Source organism: Leopardus geoffroyi, chromosome B4 (genome assembly GCF_018350155.1).
Source record: "Leopardus geoffroyi isolate Oge1 chromosome B4, O.geoffroyi_Oge1_pat1.0, whole genome shotgun sequence".
In the NCBI taxonomy this organism is placed as follows: Eukaryota; Metazoa; Chordata; class Mammalia; order Carnivora; family Felidae; genus Leopardus; species Leopardus geoffroyi.
In genome coordinates, this window is record NC_059341.1 from 28,659,818 (window position 1) to 28,680,473 (window position 20,656).

The window sequence follows — 20,656 nt, forward strand, 5'->3', positions numbered from 1 at the left end:
TGAGGCTGTAGACGCTTCGGCCATATCCCCTTGGCCTACCTCAGAACTCACCTGCAGACACTTTCCAAACAACAGTGGGGAAGGTTGGGTGATCTGGAGAGTTAATGTCCTGCAGAAATAAATGGGGATCCATTCCGAGGAGTGTTCTCTGTGCTCTCTCAGAGGGTCCCCAGCCTGACTGGGCCCCCCAGTTGCCCACAGCAGTAACCCCTTCATTAGTGCACTTTTAATTGCTCACCTTTCAGTGTGCTTCTGGGATCACCTCTGAAAAAAAAAAAAAAAAACTATTCACACCCAATAGATATAATAAATATTCACACGCCATACTATTCTTGTTTCAGATTTTGCTTTGGCGGGAATAGGAACCAAGACACCATATTATAAAGGAACTCACCCTGTTGTTCCTAGTACCAACGGAGGAGAAAACAAGCCCACTTGCTTCTGAAACAACCCAGAGACCCAGAATTTAGAAATGTACATCAAAATCTCAAATGCCCCTATTCTTTGACCCAGTAACTCTAGAAGTTTCACTTAACTTAAAATAACTAACAGACTGTATGCAAAAATGTATGTGTGAGGATGTTTATTCCCACAAAGAAGAGTAAAAATTGGGAAGCAACTTAAACTTCCAGCAGTAGCAAATGCTTAATAGGTTATGATAATCCTATGTTGCCATTAGAAATAATAAATCAATTTTTCTTCCTGCTTTCCCTGTCTGTGGTAAATTAAGTGACAAAGCATCATGTGCAGAGTAATCTACTTTTGTAAATACTACATTCACGTGCGAACACGCGTGCAGGAAGAATCTGGAAGGATGACAACAAAATGTTAATAGTGGCTATCTTTGGGTGTAAGAATTGGGGATTGTGGATCATTTTCATTTCCTTCTTTACACATTTATTGATGGGTTAAAAAAATGTTTTTTTCTTTTTACCACTAAAACAACTTTTAAAACTCCAAAAAAAAAAAAATTGTAAAAAATAAACTAATGGCCTCAGCCACATAGAACTTGAATTCAGCCGCGAGCCAGAACAGAAGGGAACCGTCCCACTTAGCCAGAGCCAGGACACTGCTCTAAGCAAGTCAGCAACTACATCTGCTCACTGGCGGCCCCGGGAAGCACGGCGTGTCACGTGTCCAGCATGTGCGGCCCCACCTGACTCAGAGGAAACACGCGCAGCCCGGCATCCACGCTTGGGGTCGCCCCTCAGGCCCGGTCGTACCCCGCCCCCCCCTTCCCCGCCCGCCCTCTGCAGACCACCTCCCCTCCCCCCTCGGGCCTAGAGCCCCAGCTGGCACTCAGCAGGTCCCTTTCCAATTTGCTGCACTTTCGGGAGTTCGTTATTCCCACGGGAAGCGAGGACCTCGTTGCCATGGTGATGTGAGCCTTCCAACCCCGAGACCCGCCCGGGAGGCGCAATCCTTCCTTGCGCGGCCCCGCCTGAACTCCCGGGCTAAGGGCGGCCTCGGTGGGCCCGCCCTGCCCTGTGGGAGAAGGGTTTTAGGCTCCAGATTCTTTGGGCTGGAGGGAAGGGGAGACATTAATTAAGAACCCAAGGGAAGAAGGTAGGGGAAGGAAGACGAATGGATAAGAAGGTTGTTGTTTTTTTACAAGCCACTCTGCCCTTTCCTCCCACCCACCGGGACTCTTCAGTCAAAGGCGGTCTCTCTGGATCAGGAGCATTTGGGTGGGGACGTCGGACACTCTGCTTTCCTCTCAACCTCTTCCAGGAACCCCGGGGCATTTTTTAAAGGTTCTGGAACGTAGCTCACTGGAATGAAGCTTTAACCTCTCCTGCCCCTCCAGCCTGGGACTGAAAAGAAGCGGGGGAGCGAGCGGGTCGGAGCGACCAGCAGAGCCCGGTAACGGTGGGTGGAAGGGAGGGCGACGCCTTCGGCGCCCTGCGCTGCGCCGCCCAACCTGGGACCCGGATCACCGCGCAGGGAGCGGCCGGGGTCAGGTAGGAGGCACGCGGCCCACCGGGACCACCGTCGTTCCCCGCCCCCTGCCCCCACGCCCAGCGGGAGGTGGTGCGCCGAGCCGGCCGGGGTGGGGGCGGTCACGCGCGCCGCCCCGGTGCTGGGGCCACGCCCCGTCGCCCTGACCACGCCCGCTTAACGCCCACTGGCTGCCTGGGTGCCTCCCTCCGTGGCGGCGTGGAACTCGCAGACCTTAGCTCTCAGAAAGAATCTTGTCTCCTGTTACTCACCCCAGGGTGGCTGCCCGGGGAAAAGCTCCAAGCATATCACTGACTGGCCTGGAAACCCTTTCATCTCTGCTCCATCAGCAGCAGCTCTTTGATTAATTGAGTCTCCTGGCGTTGGAGCCTCCAACCATTGCCACGCTGTAAATCCCTGGGTGCCTGCTGGCTCAGATCTGGAGCACGTGTACACCCAGGCGCAGCCCCTCTCCTCAGCCCTCTTCCCTCTTCCTGCTGCCTCCCTATCCCTGACGCTGTAAGACAGGGTTGCAAGGAAGCTTAGGTTTTTCCAAGAGTCTTTTTCCCTCCAGCCTCTTTTCGCACCCACCTACTCCAACACCTGACATTTTCCTTCAACCACGCCCTCCCTCCTCTCAGTGTCCACACATACACACAGGCCTGTTCCCTTCCCCTCCATCAGTCCAGTGAGAAGTCGGTTCACCCACAGCAAGAGCACAGACAGTCGACAGCTGCCCACACAGCCCAGGAGGGCTGCACACCCAGCAGCACGCCCATGTGGAAATAGTGCTTTTGACAACCCCAGGCATCGTATTTCATGAGTGAGCCAAATGTAGAAAGGATTAGCTGTTTCACCCAATAAGCCCACATCTGTAGTTACATTCTGATGGGGATAAAATTACTCTGGTTATTAATCCTTCTGCTTTAGGGTATAAGCTGATCACCAGCTGGGCTCAGGAAAAAAAATCTATCCCAGCTCCCGCCAGCCTTCTTCCCCACCTTCACCTGCCCCATCTTCTGTGCTGCATTGTACACATACATATAGGTCTGTATACCAAGTTGAAGGCCACCAACTGAGGCACCTCTAAGACAGAACAACCCCAGTCTGTTCTGTAGAGGACACGCGTTCAGTCACGTATGTACTGAGAATCTCCTTTATGCAAGACATCATCGGTCTTCACTGTGGCAAGAAACAAAGATGATTCCTGCATGGCCCATGTCTTTTTCATGCTGAAAAAAGCTGAAGTGGGCGGTCACAAACTGCCTGTGGTTTCTGGGACTTCCTGCCTTGAGGCACCCTGGGTGTATCAAATGGCCTAGGGGAATCCAGTTCAGTATGGGCAGTATTTTCTAAGCCATCTGCCAACAAAGAATGTAACCATTTTCTCTAGCCTTTGCTTATGTGGCTTCCCCTACGGGGAACCAGCAGGACAGGGTAGCTTTGTTTCTATCACTGATCCTTTCTCTTTGGACCCCAGATCTGCAGGCACTGGTGACTTCCAGGAGTCTCCATTCACACCAAGAAGAGAGAAGCAGTTTGAGAGCCAAAGTTTACTCCTTCCAGGTCATCAGGCCTACAGCACCACACACAAAGAAGTGACATTACTGAGAGACCACTTGCCCTAGTCACTTCAGACCTGACCAAGTATGAGCTGATCAAGATCGAAATTGGGACCTCTCAATAGTGAAAAGAGGTGCCATTGATAATTACATGGAACTTTCCTCAGCAAACCACAATGTGCCCGCCTTACCTGAAGGGTCATTTCCATTTGCAAGGGCCATGATAAGACGCACTACTGAAACACAACAGTTGGTTAGCTCCTCCCCGAATCTTTAAGCCCTTTTAAGAATTTTAGATGTGCATCCTGAGAGAATTTCTGTTTTCTACGGACATTTTCCTAGCATCCTTTTGCTGTAGAGAACTAGCAAACTCCTCCAAAGGAAACTAGATTAAAATGCATTTTAAGCCACTCCTGTTTTTAATACTGTTCAGTTCTCATTGCTATGTTGAATTAAATACTCCCTTTTAAAATGAAAAACAAACATCAGTCCCGGTCTGTATACCAAGTTGTGTGGACACTTACTCTTGTGTGGACACTTACTTCAGCCCTTCCCCTCTCCTCCACTGGTTTGCCTCCTTTCCTGATGCATCTATATTGCCGCTCTCCAACCCTGGATCAGCCCAACTATCTGCTTTTATTGGTGCCATCTATGTTTAGGATGCTGGGAGATAATGGAGGTTGTCATCAATAATGTCCATTAAGTGAAAAAATCAGTATTGATGCCATGACACGACGATGCTTCCTACCCTTGAATGCATGTCCCAGTTGCTCAGTTGCTCTGCTGGCTTTCTCATTTTGCATTGTAATGTTCCAAGCCCTCAGTAACTCAAATCTCCATCGACCCCCTCACTCTTTGCAGTGGCCCTAACTTCTCCAAGAACAAAAAACAAAACAAAATAAGCTTGAGATATGAGCTTCTCAAATTTTCTAAACTCTCTTCCACCTCCAAACTACACACATTAATGAACACCCTTCTTCATTGGAAACTGCTCTCCTTTCCATTCGATCTGCATGACCCCCGTAGGTGCTGGCATGTACTCACGTAGGACCTCCTCCCCACAGCCTCGATACAAAATTTTTGACCCTTAGTTGGGCTCCTGAAGACTCAGCTGGATCAGTGAGAACCTTTCCATGGAATTTTGGGTTTGGGGTGAAGAGGGTCAGTCCAGTCTGTCTCCCGTGGCTGCAGCTGTCTGCTTTGTTTCCCCATCAGACTGAAGAAGATGAGGACCTACAGGGAATATAAATGTGCTCATCTCCATATTAAAAAACTAAATAATAAAGACTTTCTATCATCTCTGCTCCTCCTCAAGTTTCCAGCCCCTTCCCTTCTACCTTCATCTTCTTACCTCCTACAATACCCAATCTACTGCTATAGTCTGGCTCCCTCTCATCTTCCCTCGGTTGACCTAAATAAAGACGTAAACGGAGGCAAGCTCAAATCACTAGAATTTAGATTTATTTGGGAATAACAGCACAACCAAAATTCAGAAAATGCATTCCTTAACAAGCTACAGGCAAGTCCATTGAGGGTTTGGGGCAGGCTATATTTATGGGCAAGGAGTGCAAAGAGGGGGACGTCCAGCCAAAGTCCAAGTATAGGAAGTTCATGGACTTGAAGATAGGAAGGGATTCTTGACAGATGTTCTTGCTGAGGAGATGAGGCTCACTCTTCTGTAGATCAAGCATTTACAGAAAATCAGTATCTTGGTTCTGAAATTCCATTCTTCTGAGGGCCAATGCATGGGATTCTTTATTTCATATCCTGTGGTTCCATTTTAGATTGAAATCCTTTTATACCTCTTTCCTCATGAGCGGTATATTGCAAACTATGCCCACTTCCTTGCATCCATGCCACTTAACCCACAGCATCTGGCATCAGCAACCCCTCTCTCTACCTTGAATCTTGCACTTACCTTGATGGTTTTTCTCCTGGCCCTTGCTCTAACACAAAGAAATTTGACCTGAAGATGCTGTACCAGAATCTAAATGTACTAAGGATCTAAAGCTCTAGGTTTTTCCAAGCTTCTCACCCCATAGAAATGCAATTGGCCTGTTCCCACTCCCCTGGTGCACACGGATTGTAGTGGAACAAGACGGTGGAGAGCAGGGATAGGGGTGGAAGAGGGTGCTAGGGATATATTCCCTAAGCACTGACGTTTTAATGACATTTAAGTTTTGTATTTTCTTTTTTTTTTAATTTTTTTTTTCAACGTTTATTTATTTTTGGGACAGAGAGACAGAGCATGAATGGGGGAGGTGCAGAGAGAGAGGGAGACACAGAATCGGAAACAGGCTCCAGGCTCCGAGCCATCAGCCCAGAGCCCGACGCGGGGCTCGAACTCACGGACCGCGAGATCGTGACCTGGCTGAAGTCGGACGCTTAACCGACTGCGCCACCCAGGCGCCCCTAAGTTTTGTAGTTTCACATCATGTTAATCAGTGCTTGATTGTGCATTTTAATTTAGCATTCCGTTGGCACCAAGGGATCACCCACTTTTAGCGCAATGTTTTCAGGATGCAATGTATTCTCAGTGTCTCAGAGAATTTCTACTCCTAAAGTGAGTCTCTCTGCTCCTCAGATTGAGAAGTACTGACTCAAGGAATAAGCTTCCTTAAAATGTGAGTGCTGTCCCAGCAGCATCAAAGGGAGAGACAGAAATGTAACACCTGACTCTTGCCCTCAAAAACTCATAGGCTCATTAGGAAATGGACACAAGAACACTTAATTTAAATACACACATGAAGTAACAATGTGGGACATGTCACAAAGTGGTATGTTATTAAGTGATGTGGCAAGAAAGCTTTCCCTGTATGGGAATGACCGTGGAGGCTTCCCGGTTTGGGAGGGTTGGGCCATAATTTAAACAGGGCTGTAGATGAAAAGTAAAAAGTTATGTAGACAGAGAAGAAAAGAAATATTCTGGCACAAAGGAAGTTCATGAGAAAACAAAGTCCTGAGCTTGGGATCGAGATCAGAGCCGACTCAATGGAGGGTTCTTATGGGGACAAAGTGGACAATATGGGTTACCCTCTATCAAACTCAGCACATACGCAAGACATCAACACAGCAAGGACACCAACTTTTGCTTAAGAATCTGTTGCTTGCTATTTTTTAAAAAGCATCAAGAAAACATTATGGAGAAAATTAGAGTTGTGTTCCTTGTACTTATTCTATGGTTTTTAATATCGTATATTCACTTCTGTGGAGAGTAGAAATGAGACACCGGGATCATGACAGTGCTTCTCCCTCTAAAGGTCTAGTGCAGCTTGTTAGGAGAAAATCAAGTTGGGGCCACCTTCTGGGAGACTTGAATTCCAAGTGAGGCAGTCAGACTCTTCAGGGCTTCAAGGACAATGACAACCTCACATTCTCTGGGTCTCTGAGGTTACACCCCTAAGTCTAATCCTGGGCTTCAGATCCTTTGCTGCGGCATACAGCTACAAGGTCACACTCACGAGAGTCTTCTTTATTGCGGTGATTTATGCCTCTTTGTTTCGTTGCCATTGTTGATTGGCACTGGTTGGAAGAAATAATATCCTCTTGAATGCAAAGCCTCCCTTGCAGAATATCCCCTAAAACAATTGGTGATGTTTATTGCTTTTATCAACTTGACAGTCTGGAGACAATATTGATGATATTTATACAACTTTTTCATTCCTCCAGGTTAGTGGGACACCACTTTGTTGCCGTCACCTCTACCCACATCGTGCTTGGGACAGCAAGGGTATGGCAGCGCAATGCCGTGCATCCCAAATATCTGTGAGATGAGTAAATGAGTGAATAAGTGAATAATTAAAGAAGATCTGTGCTAAGAAAAGGCATCCCAAGGTTGGGATTGTGAGGGCAGCTGGAGCAGACAGTGGCTAAGGCCGCCTCTGAGCTTAACAGCTCTCCTTCCACTGGACGCAGGTCAGGGAGGACGTCCAGTTCACCAGTCATCTGTCAAAAGAGATCCCCTTTCTGTCCTTTCCCTCGAGCTCTCTGAGAAACATCACACCACCTCCATGGTGGTGGATCTCTGCTTCTCCAAACCTCAGGGAAGACAGTTCTCTCCAGTGGCCAACTCAGCTCCCTCTAACCGCAGTTTCAGTGAGTCCGTCTGCCTGCTCTGTCAATGCCAACGGCTCTTCTCAGGGTCAGGGTAAAACATCGTGAAAGCCAGCCCGGGATGAAAGTCCACAGAAGGACTTGGTGGAGAGGAGGGGAGAGGCATTTGCAGAAACACCGTTCAAGGTGATGGGCATCTGCAAGAAGCAGAAAGGGGCCCCGGGGATTCACGCGGGAAGAGTAATTACATGCAACACAACAGCTCTCCGGGCCAGCATCACTGCCCAGAGCGTGGCCCTGAACGAAGGTGGATTGCTTCAATTATCTGGGCATCTTGATGAATGGGCCCTGCACACGCTCTGGGGAAGATGGAAGGAAACTAGCCACAGATTAATCACTCGTGGCATCACTGAATGGACGGTGTTTAGAGCCTGTGAGCGCCATGGGCACAACAGGTTCACAAAAGCAGAGAGGGAAACGAAAAGCAGTCAGGCCGTGATTAGAAAAAAAAAGGGGAGGGGGCGCCTGGGTGGCGCAGTCGGTTAAGCGTCCGACTTCAACCAGGTCACGATCTCGCGGTCCGTGAGTTCGAGCCCCGCATCAGGCTCTGGGCTGATGGCTCAGAGCCTGGAGCCTGTTTCCGATTCTGTGTTTCCCTCTCTCTCTGCCCCTCCCCCGTTCATGCTCTGTCTCTCTCTGTCCCAAAAATAAATAAACGTTCAAAAAAAAAAAAAAAATTAAAAAAAAAAAAAAAAAGAAAAAAAAAAGGGGAGGAAGCAAGTATAACATTAAGACTCCCCTTTTGGGGGCTAATTTGCATAAAGATAGTGGCAATTGAAGTAGCCCAAGTAGGACTGGACAGTGGAGTATAGTCCTGGAATGGCCTGGCCTAAAGTGCAGCCAGGAGCTGGGGCCCTAAAGGTAACCCTGAACCAGAGAAGGAGGGCCTCAGACGCCAAAGGAGGGAGAGGCGAGGGAAGGAGACAAGAACTGCTGACACCAACCCAGGAAAGGTTTCCAGAGAAGATGAAGTCGTGTGCCGTTCCAGCCTCTTCTAGGACTTTCACAGTATGTACCACTAGTGGGGTCTCAGTGCTTCTCTGCCCCAGATTACTATGGGGTATGTGTGTATTTAAATAAAGAGAATTATTTTTCCCTTGGGAAATATCTGATTGTGTGTGTCCAGCATTCAACATATGGTATATCATAAATGTTTGTTGAATGATTGAATAAAAATAGCGTTTGTTACACTTCTCCTGTGTCAGACAATATGCTAAGTGCTTTACACAAATAAATTTAATGTAATTCACACAATCTTCCTATGAGGTGTTTTTCAATTCCTCTTTTAGGGATATAAAAAAAAAAAAAAAACGACGCTCAAATGAGTGAAGTAACTTGTTTAGCTAGTGATGGTATGTTGGATGGAAGAAAAGAAAGGCGAGTGGGGCACATGTGAGACGAGGGGAGATTCAGAGAGAGAGCCAGGGTGGGGGTGGGGAGGAGAGGGAGAGGGAGGGTGGAAAGGACATCTCCCCAAAGGCTGTGAGGAGTCTCAGAGAATTTCTTTTGAAAATCATCTGACTTAACCAGAATGTGCCTGACACGCGGATCCACTTTAATTCGCCTTTAGTACCAGGTGTTGAGTCCTGTGAAGAGCTGTGAAAACTAGCACTGCCTCATGTGGGACTGAAAGACAATAAACCGACAGGGCAGGATTTTCAATGAACTTACAACCTACGACAGAAGCGACCCCAGCTCTTTGGGCCTCTGACTCCTGAAGCCTTTGGCTACTGCACACAGACAACGGGACAGAGGGGGACCGGTGTGTCCTTTGTCCAGCATCCTGGTTGTCGAGACATGATTCTGTGAACCTCACACAAGGTTCTATTCAGGATAATAACAATAAGAACTGTTGAATGACTGAAGGGAGATGTGAATAAGAAAAGAAAAGTCAGATGACCTCACAAATGTGCACACTAAACGATCTGCCTCAGGTGCAGGGCGACAGGACACGATTTGGACTCTGAGCTACCTAGCAGCCTAAGCAATGAAGGAAATAATGAATTGCCATGATATCCATGGGACAAAAATAAACCATGGTTTAGAGCACCATGTGGTATTACTATCAGTGGGTTTCGTGTTTATATCCCTGGACTCCACACTGGACATTCCAAACCTACAGCAGCAGGAGTCTCTGAGGGCAGGACCGCAAAGGCATCACAAGGCCCTGCTGCATGGAAAGGGCCATCCTGCCTCCTACCGTTGCTGCCACTTCCTTGGAGCCAAACCCCAGAGTAAGAGGAGCCTCAGTGGGCTTCAATGCTGCCCAGGGACACCCCTCTTGGGAGCTTTGTTCCCAACTGGAAGCTGCAGCTGTCCTGAGCCTGAGTTTCCAGGCTCCAACCCAGGGATGGAGTGTTCAGTAACCTGGGAGAAAGCCCCGACAACCGGGGAATAACCCAAAAGGAACAGGTAGAAAATGGTGAATGCCTCTGAGGTATTGGAAAATGCAGATCACAGGACAGGACGGGAGCCATCAAAGGCTGTCCTGTCAGCTCGCTTCAGGAGGCCGGGACAAGAAAGGGAATCCCTCAGGGCCGGTTCCAATGTCAGATCATGGCCCTGGTGGGGGTCCTACAGATGCTACAAGTCAGATTGTAACTTTGATTCAATTACCATGGGCTGAACACTTTACACACCTGGGACCGCTGGGGGAGCCACGTGTTCCAGCTCAGTGCATCCCCGCTCTCAACTCCGAGGCGGGCATTTTTATGATTCACGTTTTCAGAGTAGGAAACTGAGGCTCAGAGAGGCAGAGGCCTGAGAAACTCACATCCACTGGTGTTATGTCACTGTGGCTCCTGCTGCTGCTTCTCTAAGGCCACTCACCAGAACTCTCCATTTCCCGGGCTGGTAAGGACAGGCTCAGCTGTGACTGCGTGTACAGTCCTCTTCCAGTGCACGACAAGGCTTGGCAAGTCATAAACGGACCTTCCGAACAATACCAAAAAATGAGATTGCTGGACCATGAAAGCGCAAGTAACTTTGTTCCCTTTTGCATTCCCTTCTTCCTTCCAGCGCAAGTATTTTATAAAGTGTGTGCCATGTCTCCTTCCCAGGCACGAGGGTCTAGGAGGTGAGCGCCACACAGGCCCTGTGCTCGAGAGCTCACACTCCACTGAGGAGACAGACGAGCAGTTGGGGATTTCCACACACCAACAGGAAGGGCTAGCACGGGGTGCCGTGAGGCCACAGAGGAAGCCCCCCGCCCCCATGGGTACACGGGTTCCACCTGCCCGAGAAGTTAGATGTAAAGAAGGTGGAGGTGAGGAATCATACAGATGCCGAGGTTGTGAGACAGGCCCTGGCAAGGGAGTTGGTACAGAAGTCACCAGAGGCCTGGGTAGGGGCTCAGGGATGCTGGCTGGTTCCCAGCCCAGCACAATTTTGTCTAGAGACAAAATGTCTGTAGGCATTTTTGGCTGATGCAACTGGGTATGTGTTGAGGGAAGTGGGGGAGGTCGGGGCGGGTGCTACTGGCATCTACCAAGAGGCCAGAGATGCTGCTAACAGCCCTACAGTGTACAGGACACTCCCACAACAAAGGATGATCCAGCTCAGAATGTCCGGAATTGAGGACCCCTGCCCTGCAGTCAAGAGGAGCCACTGGAGGCTCTGGGCAGGGCCGGGAAATGATCAGAGCTGTGTTCTTAGCTCTCTTGTCCAGGTTGAAGAAGTTAGGAAACTGACCTTTTTGTGTTTTGTTTTGTTTTGTTTTGTTTTGTTTTAAGCGGAATGCAGCTCAGAGATTGCCTGTTGGACGCAGGGAGCTGACAGTCTAGAACGGAGAGTCCATCCTGAAAGAACACGGTACCGTGAGAGCCCCCAGAACGTCTATTTCTTCATCTGTAAAATGGGGTGTGAGATTTACTGAATTTTATTTTATTTAATACATTTTTACTGAATAAATTTTATTTAATACTGTTCTTGATTTATTCCTGTGTTGCCATGATGATCAAATACAATAGTATTTATGAAAGGCTTTGTGAAGTGAAAAGAAATGTGGGTGACAGATATTTTTGTACTATAAAGAGCACCTTTTAACAATTACACAACTATTGTATGCTAATTATATTAAAGTGGAAAATATAATTAAGTGAAAAGAGGACAGTAAAGTTCACCCATCATTTCACTATCCAGAAATAGCATTTTAACATTTAAGTGTATATTTTTACCATCCTAAACTTGCATGTGTATGTGTGTGTGTGTCATTTATTCAGTAAAAACTGAGATCGTGGGGCACCTGGGTGGCTCAGCCAGTTAAGCATCCAATTCTTGAGCTCAGCTCTCGTCTTGATTTCAGGGTTGTGAGATCAAGGCCAGCATTAGGCTTCATACCCAGCATAAAAAAAAAAAAAAAAAAAAAAAAAGATATATGCACCTTTATAGGGGCACGTGGGCGGCTCAATCACTTGAGCGTCTGACTCTTGACTTTGGTTTAGGTCATGATCTCATGGTTATGTTAGAGCCCTGCATCAGGCTATGTGTTGGCAGTGCAGCCTGCTGAAGATTCTCACTCTCTGCCCCTCCCCCGCACGCATATGTGTGCACACACACACCTTCTCTGAATTTCTCTCTCAAAATAAATTAATTAATTTTAAAAAACCTGGACTCATGCTTTCCCCACAAATATGCATTACAAATAGCATCCTATATCAATAGCATAGTTTCTATGCTATTATTTTGACAAATGATGTGCTCTGTTCTTTGATAGGTGTGTATTTCAAATTTTCTGCATTTACAAACAACATTTCCTGGGACTTGCATCTCCTTGAATTTAATTCAGTGAAATGAAAGGGTGGTGCTGAGAAACACACAGCATAGCCAGCCCCACCCCCATCTGTGCCCTTACTACTGCTGACGGGGACATTGTAGGGTGGGATCCTAGAGCTTCAGGCAAATGAGAAGCAGGAAGCACTTCCCTCAGGGATGGAAGAGGTGGGTGCACCTTTGTCAGGATAACTTTGCTTCCTGCTCAGGACTGGGGGGAGGTGGACAGGTGGCCCACCCTGAGAGGCACCTGGTGCATTTCAAAAGGGCCACAAATGTCCCCTAAAATCTGTCCCAGTAGTCCCAGCGAAGGCCACTTCTCCAGAGCCCACGCAACCAGGAATGGTGAGCCTGTAACTTGCTTTACTCCAACAATTGATCCATTGACTTAGAAACTACAACAAGAGCAGTAATCTGTGGCACCCTTCACCCAGAAGGGGCTGAGCCAGCCCAGCAATGGTCGTGGATGCGCACTGACTCATCCACACTCTTGACACAGTTTCCTTTGCAGCAAATGGCACAGGGTCAAAAGATGGCAGCCCTTCACGGAGAAGGGCACTTTCGGGATGAGCACTGGGTGTTGTATGTAAGTGATGAATCACGGGAATCTACCCCCAAAACCAAGAGCACACTGTATGTACACTGTATGTTAGCTGACTTGACAATAAATTTCATATGTATGTATAAATATAAATATAAATATAAATATAAATATAAATATAAATATAAATATAAATATATAAATATAAATATAAATATAAATATAAATATAAATATAAATATAAATAAATAAATAAAGATGGCGACCCTTGTCTATGGTGCTGGACTAACGTAATGCAAAACTGGTGGTTGATCTCTCCCGGAGACAAATTCAAACTGTGAAAAGGCTATACTGCAGAGAACTGAAAACACAGAAATCACCTGATATCCAAAACAAAGCATGCGACTCTTGTCCATTGTCCATCCATTTCCTGGAATATTAATCTCTCATGTTCACTGATAACTGTCAAGACTATACAACAACATCTAAAATTCTTATGGCAAAATATTAAATGAGAAAAGGAGGGCACAGAATCATACTGAGAATAAAACTACTACTGTGTTTAAATTAGCATTTTCATACGACAAAAGGTAAATAGAAATAATCCTCAAATTGTCCCAGCTGCTATGTTAAGTGAGATCATGGGGATTTTTTTTCCTTCTCTGTTTTCAAATGTTCTGTAAGTGGTTATGATTACTTTCATAGTGAATATGTCTGTGTGTATATATGGGTGTGTAAGTAGGATACTTATGTGCTGAGTCCTCTCTTCACACACTGTAGGAGTAGAGGTGGAGGAATGAGAAAGGGAGAAGGACCATCCGGGCTCAGCAAATGCTAGTCACTCCCCTGCTAGAGGGTAAGCAGAGGAGTCACAGTAAGGGTTGCCCATGTCCCCAGGTAGCTTGTTTATGTCATCTGTGAGGATCATGCCTGGGCCAACATCTCCAAGATTGGATTTTTTTTTTCCCTGTAGAGATAGCTTTGAAGCAGACAAAAGAACTAAACCCTGACTGGGTTCTCCATGACATCCTGTAGATAAGCCACTCCAATATCACAGACACTGTTGGGATCTACAAACCCTGCTTTCCCATGGCCCTTCAGTGTCCACCAGTGTCCCAATCACTTGGCCCCACATCAGGCGAGAAGAAGACAGCATCTTTGGAAGGCATTGGTCTGCTGGCTGGCTGGTCCCTTGGCTGAGTCTACTGGGCTCCAGAATTTTCCAGCTCACTTGGACACAAATGGCGAGGTTCAGGAGGCTGCACCCGCTCTCAGAGGCACCCTTCCCACAAGCCAGCCCTGGGGTGGGCAGGATGGATGGGGAAGTCTCTCCTCCCTTCCTTTCAACTTGGGTTGGCAGTTCTGGAAGAAATAAAGGTGGGGGGGGGGGGGGGATCCCAGTCTCAGGTCCCGCCTGGAGTCCCTGCCCCATCAAACAGCCATGAGGTTGGCCTGGGGTATGGGACAGTCCGTGGGGCTCTGGAGACCTCTCTGCTCTACTCTCCTTCCTGCTGAGGGTGGCTGTATGCCTCTGCTCTTGCTCTCACTTCCCTCTCTGTTCTCCACCTCAGGTCATTGTGTCTTGCTGATTATCAGCCTCTGATATGCTGTCTTCCCTTTCTTGGTCTCTCTTTCTCCTTCTTAGCCTCTTTATTGTGTATCTACTGCCAGCCTCGGTCCATCATCCCCTCTGAGAACCCAGTGCCAGCCCTCCTGGAGCAGACGAGGCTAACCTGTGCCCCGTGGGTCAAAGACCCACGCTGCTGCTCCCCCAGCTCTCCCAGCAGGAGAGAGGCCGACTTCCAAGCAGAAGGACATGGAGGGAGGAGGCCTTCCATCCTGTGGGGCTCCCTTGCTAGGCTGCCGAGGGAAAGGAGGGGAAGTGGCCTCTTACACCCTGCTGACTCTCTGCACTTCCTTTTTTGCTTTTTCATACTAACACTGCACAACTAAGGGATTAGGGGCAAGGAGAGGACAGAAGAGGAAAGGAATATAGTTTTGCATCTGTGGAAAGAAACGTCCTTCCTGGCCCAGGTTTTGGCAACAGGCACCACTCCCCTCTGGGGTTTGACAGAAATGAGGTCACAGGGAAAGGAGAAGAGAGGAAAATGTCCTCCATGTCTGCGTGCCCTGAGTTTGAGTCCCACGGTGGCCCTAAATGGCATAACCATTTGTGCACTGAGGTGAAGCGGTGACACGGCAGGCCCAAAGAGGAAAGGCCGTCACACCCAGCGCTCCAGGAATTCGGAGGCCTGGATTCTGGAGCACATGCGGTGTGTGTTATTCTTACCACAAACCAGAACTATGTTCCTTTTTGAAATGGTTGGCTCCACAGCTGTTTGAAAATCCCCTGGTACTTGGAGACAAATGATCCAAGTCAGGCTGTGCTAACAGGCCAGTTCTGGAGCCAGGCGGGAGGTGTGACCGATGTGGGCCCACGGCTCTGTCCTCGGGCCCATCAATCACTGCTCAGTGGAATTCCCGAGGGGCCACCGGACTCTCCGACAGTATTGTTTGTATTAGAACACGATTGTGAAACTTCCAGAAAAAAGAGTGGTGGCAGAAAGCACACCCGTCAGGCCAGCTGAGCTGCCTCTCCCGCGGGGAGGCAGAACCGCTTCAAGGCCTGGGCTGTGGGCTGAGCCCCTGCCAGGCTGTCCCTGAGGACATGCCGGGAACATTCCCTAACGTGGGAGCCAGAGCCACCTTGGAGGGGAAGGAGGCAGAGGAGCTCACCTAAACGGCTCCACATGCCTGTCACGGTGTGGTTTCCACTGAGCTTAACACCCCCCACCTCCAAAATCACGTGAATTCAGCCAAAGGCACCTGCTGACAGAAAAATATTTTTCATTTTTACTTCAGACTCTCACAGCTACGATGCGGGAGTGCAATGCTTTGTACCGGGCCAGGACAGCTGGGGAATGTCGGGAAGGCCCCGAACAGAGGAGCATTTGGGGAGCCCCAAAGACGGGAGGAAGGCACAACCACAGAGGCCCACAGACATGGGGAGCTCCCAGCTGCTGCAGCTGACGAGCTTGGCTAAAGAAGGATTATGCACCTGTTTAATCTTGAGAGAAAGATTGCAAGTTACGGCTGTTTTGCTCTAACACACCCCATTAAATATTCCTGGAATCCAAATGCAAGAGGAAAAAATAAACCACTTTGAAGCTCCAGGCAAGGGGTGATCTGGCAGGGCAAGGTCCAGGTACAGCTGGACAGTCTGGGCAGGGGAAGATTCCTCCCCTGGCCGCTCTGGGCTCTGGACAGGTGGTAGGTGCCACGCCGCCCCTCCCCTGCCCCCTAATTGGGTGTGTCTGGGCATCAGTTGGTCCTTGGATCTGCAGGAAGTTGGGAGGAGAGGAGGGTGGTGTCTCGGGGTGCAGCTGCTGCCTACATTGGAGAGGGCCAGGCTGAATCTGGGCAGGCCTACTTCCTGGGAGCCTAGACCGCCCTGCGTCTCTAGTAAAGCAAACGTATGTATGGTACTCACGAGGAGCTCACTGCTCTAAATCCTGTAGGCATATTACCTCATTTAATCCACACAACAAACCTGGAAAATGGGTATCATTATTGCCTCTATATTACAGAGGAGAAAACTGAGGGACAGAGAGATAAAGTGGCTTTCCCAAGGAAGATAGTAAGGGAGTGGAGGGGCTAGGATTTGAGCCCACAGTCTGACTCCAGAGTCCCTGCTCTTAACCAGGAAACTCCATTGTCTCTTTAAGTGAATTTTAAGACGAACTATTCTGCCCAAGAGGCAGACCACACCCTGCCTGCACTGGCTCTCCGAAGTCTGACTGGCTTTCTCTCCAGGTGGGAGCCCTCCTGCCCACCTGAAAGCCACTCCCCAGCCAGAGGCCTGATGAATCATCCAGAACCCTGTGTTGTTCCCCGCCTCCAGAAGCAGAAGAGTTTTACAAAACTTGGTCGCCGTTAAAAAGCAAGCACAGCATGGGGCGCCTGGGTGGCTCAGTCGGTTAAGCATCCGACTTCGGCTCAGGTCATGATCTCACGTTCCTTGAGTTCGAGCCCCGCATCGGGCTCTGTGCTGACAGCTCAGAGCCTGGAGCCTGTTTCAGATTCTGTGTCTCCCTCTCTCTGACCCTCCCCCGTTCATGCTCTGTCTCTCTCTGTCTCAAAAATAAATAAACGTTAAAAAAAAAAAAAAAAAAAAAAAAAAAAGCAAGCGCAGCAAAGGTATCCAGGGCCTCCACTGGCCAGTCCCAGGATTTATCAGGATTCATAAATAACTGAAGTCTTCATTTCTTTAAAGGCTCTGCAAAGCCAGTCCCCATCCCAACCCCCCAACCCCTGGCCACAAGCATCAGGTGCCTGCAGCCCCTCAGTGTGAAAACGAGGAGCTGGGGGGTGGGTCATCGCTCCCCTCACCTACCCAGAAACCAGACAGTACCGCCACATTTTTTGAGGCCAGAGCTAGTCTTTTCCTCACTGGGACCTTGGGAGAAGGCTTCCTTGACCCAACTCACCCTCTCCATCTGCTAGAAATGCCTGTATTACTGAACTCTGTGGAATACGGTCTCCCTTGCTCCAAGTGACTCATCTGGCCTCCTCACTGTTACCAAGAATATCTTTCCAAAACACAAATCAGATTAAGTCTTTCCCCTGATTAAAACAATTTTAAATCTGATGGGGCCAGCTGCCCATAGGATATAGCCCCAGTGTCTTATATCATGGGAAGCCCTCTGCAGTGCAGCCCGGCCCACTGGCCTCTTCCTGTTTTATCTAGCCAAGCAGAGGTCATCTGCATCAGTAGTGTTGCTTACCCCGCTCAGTGACCGCCAGCCCACCCCCATCCGGCCTGGATACACCCCATAGTCAGCCCTCAAAGCCACATTCGAATGGCTCTTCCAAGACTACACCCAACCACCCATCTGTAGGGGAAAAAGTACAGCATAATCCCCAGCACATACGTCTATCATATCCCCTTGTGTCCTATTCACTTATTTAAGTGACTGTCTCCTCACGACAATGAGCTGCTTAGGAGAAAGTAGCTTCATCTTTGTATTGCCAGCACCTGGTGCCTACAGTGCTATTAAAGTGCAAGTATTCGAGAAAGAAAAACCCACCGAGCCAGTAATATGCACTAACCTAACAACACGAACGCTGTTCTTTAGTGAGCTCTGGCAGGGGAAGCATTCTGAGAGCTCAAGAACTACATGTGACAGTTTGGATGTGACAGGAAGGAGATGTGCACTGTGATAAGGTCTTGCCCAAGGAGGTCTGAGAGGCAGGCATAGGGTCTGGGTCCCTTGAGTGGGTGCAGGCACCTGGTGAGCTTGAGGACTTCATAGATGGGTGAAAACCAACCTTTCTCAGCCTCACGGCTTCCCCCGGGCCAACCATGCCTGAAGCAACTCATTATGCCTCCTGATTCGTCTATCCTAGACCCTGCCCTTCCCACTGAGGCTTGATCCTAGCCACTCGCGTCCTCTCCTGACCTTGAAGTGGCCCCTGGGTACCCCTTTCAGTCCATCAGAGGAAACTCCAGTCATCCCCATCTCCATCTTCTTCCAGGAGCAACATCTTCCCCTCCCTGCCTCCTCTGGTCTGAAGGTAATCACAGCGGCCTTGCTGGAAGAACTGCGGTGCCATAGGAAATACTGGCTTTGCAGCCAAATCAATCTGAGCTGTATCTGACTGGTCCAGGTGTCTGTTTCCTCACCTGCAAGGAGGTAGTAGGTGAAAACCATCCCTGAGGGTAGGTATGAGAAGTTGAGATAATGCATGTAGAGTCTCAACTAGCAAACAGTAGACACTCAGCACATGGTAGCTCTGGGGTCCAATGTCCCCCTTGCTCCTCCTTTCCTGTTGGTGAACAGCAATTAACTATGATATTAAGTCCATGGGCTCTTGAGCAATAGCTCAGGAGGGCTACGTCCAGGTCACCTGTGAACCACAGCATCCACAGCATGAATGTACGGGATGGAAACAGCCCAGCACTGGGCAGGGCACAATACCATTTCTGTAAGAAAAATTAAAGTTATACATATCAATGAATATGCCCAGAGAACATCTAGGATAAATTTCAAAACATTAACAATCATAGGGCTATGAGAGGTTTCTTTTTCCTTTTGTTATATATTTATCTACTTTTCCCCCCAGAGTTGAACATGCATTGAGTTAACAATAAGAAAAAAAAAAAAATTAAACCACATGTGGTAGAAATCTGCATGCAATATGGGCCTTAAATTCAAAGCACCATCTGGGATTTGCGTGTCAAAGAATCGTGGTTTACAACTGCAGATGTCCATAGCCTCCATGTGGAAGGAATTAGGGTAACTGAGCATGACCCCACCCTAGGAAAGTCCCCGGTGGAGAGAAGGCAAATGTCACTCCCAAGTAGAGGCTTCCGCATAGCTACTACATAATAAAGGGGTTTTGTAAATTTGACAGCATTAGCACTTAAAATAAATTCTCCATTAGATAGGTAGTATTTTGAAATTAAGTTATAGTTTTAACCCATTTGGTGAACTCTACGTTTAAAAGAACACTCTAGGAAACTGTAAAACAAAGCCGTTTCTTGCAGTTCAAACTCTCACTTCCCTGAATCTATTTTATCAATTTGCACATTACTTTGTTTTCTTGCAGCAACAAATGCCTCCACACACTCAAGAAAACTGGTTCTATCAGGACAAAAGCCACCACATTTATTTCAGGATAAAACTCTGATGTCGTGCCTCCTTCTTTGGCATCGATGTGCTGGAATGCACCACAGCAAGGGAGGTGATGACATTCTGTGTCTATGAAAAGCATATGAACAATTTTATGGGGTAGTTTCTCATCAGGCCTGCTTAGAGTCAAGGCAATAGACTCAATTAACTCTTGACAGCCTTTTCAGTTCTGTAAGTCTATCAAATTTATTATAGAGATGTTTTTTAAAAAAATTCCTTACCCTTCCATGGAGAATAGAGAAACATCAGGCCTGAATCATTTTAACACAAAAGTCAGCCGTGTCAAGGTGCCAGTGATTCAAAATAAGAGTTATAAATAGTGATAAAAGTAATCTCCTCAAAGTGAAGCAAAGTGAACCACCATCTAAGACTCTCTAAAATCTATTTACAGAGGAGAATTCTATGGTGTAAGGTAGTTAGCTTTAGGGTTGGTTAATTCACCTGTGCGATGATAGCATCAATAACTTGGATTCTTTCTGTTTTTCTACTCTGCTAGCTCTGACATTTTACCATTCTCCCAATGGTCTCTTGACTGCAACAATTTAACCTCACTAATGCTCAAGCAGAAATATCCAAAAACCTATTCCTAAATCAATCACTGGTGAGAAGAATGACTTTGTCATAATTGTCTTAAATGAATCATCAGTCCCTCCCTAGCATTGGGGAAGAGAAGCCTCCTCCTTCTAAGTAATGGTCTTGACTCTTGAACACAATCAAGGTTTGGTAGGAAGGAAGAAGAAACGAAGAAGAACTAGGCTTGTAGCCTACTACCAAAAGCTGTCATTAAGATAGTTATGAGATTTGTAAATGACAACACTAAATGACAGAAGACAGAAGAGAAATTCACTTACAGTTCTAGGTGAGAAATATCTCAAACCTGAAATCTATACTCAGCCAAACTTTCAACCAAGTAAGGAATAAAATAAAGCAAGCTTTAGGTAAGGAGGAATCAGAATCATCTTATATAAACTTTTCTAAAAATTAAAACACCATTAGAAGATGTAGTCCATCTGAGCAAATAGGAATCCAAGAAAGAGGAG

At 47.6% G+C, this 20,656-nt stretch overlaps 2 long non-coding RNA genes across 2 annotated transcripts; both read left to right on the forward strand.

Annotated features, from left to right (window-relative positions):
* Nucleotides 1-1,246: 1,246 nt before the first annotated feature.
* Nucleotides 1,247-8,072, forward strand: LOC123590609. The gene is made up of 2 exons (XR_006708871.1): nt 1,247-1,961; nt 7,170-8,072. It is a non-coding gene; the product is annotated as an uncharacterized LOC123590609 (long non-coding RNA).
* Nucleotides 8,073-9,082: 1,010 nt separating this feature from the next.
* LOC123590930 lies at nt 9,083-11,539 on the forward strand. The gene is made up of 2 exons (XR_006709037.1): nt 9,083-10,689; nt 11,345-11,539. It is a non-coding gene; the product is annotated as an uncharacterized LOC123590930 (long non-coding RNA).
* The last annotated feature ends 9,117 nt before the right edge of the window (nt 11,540-20,656 follow it).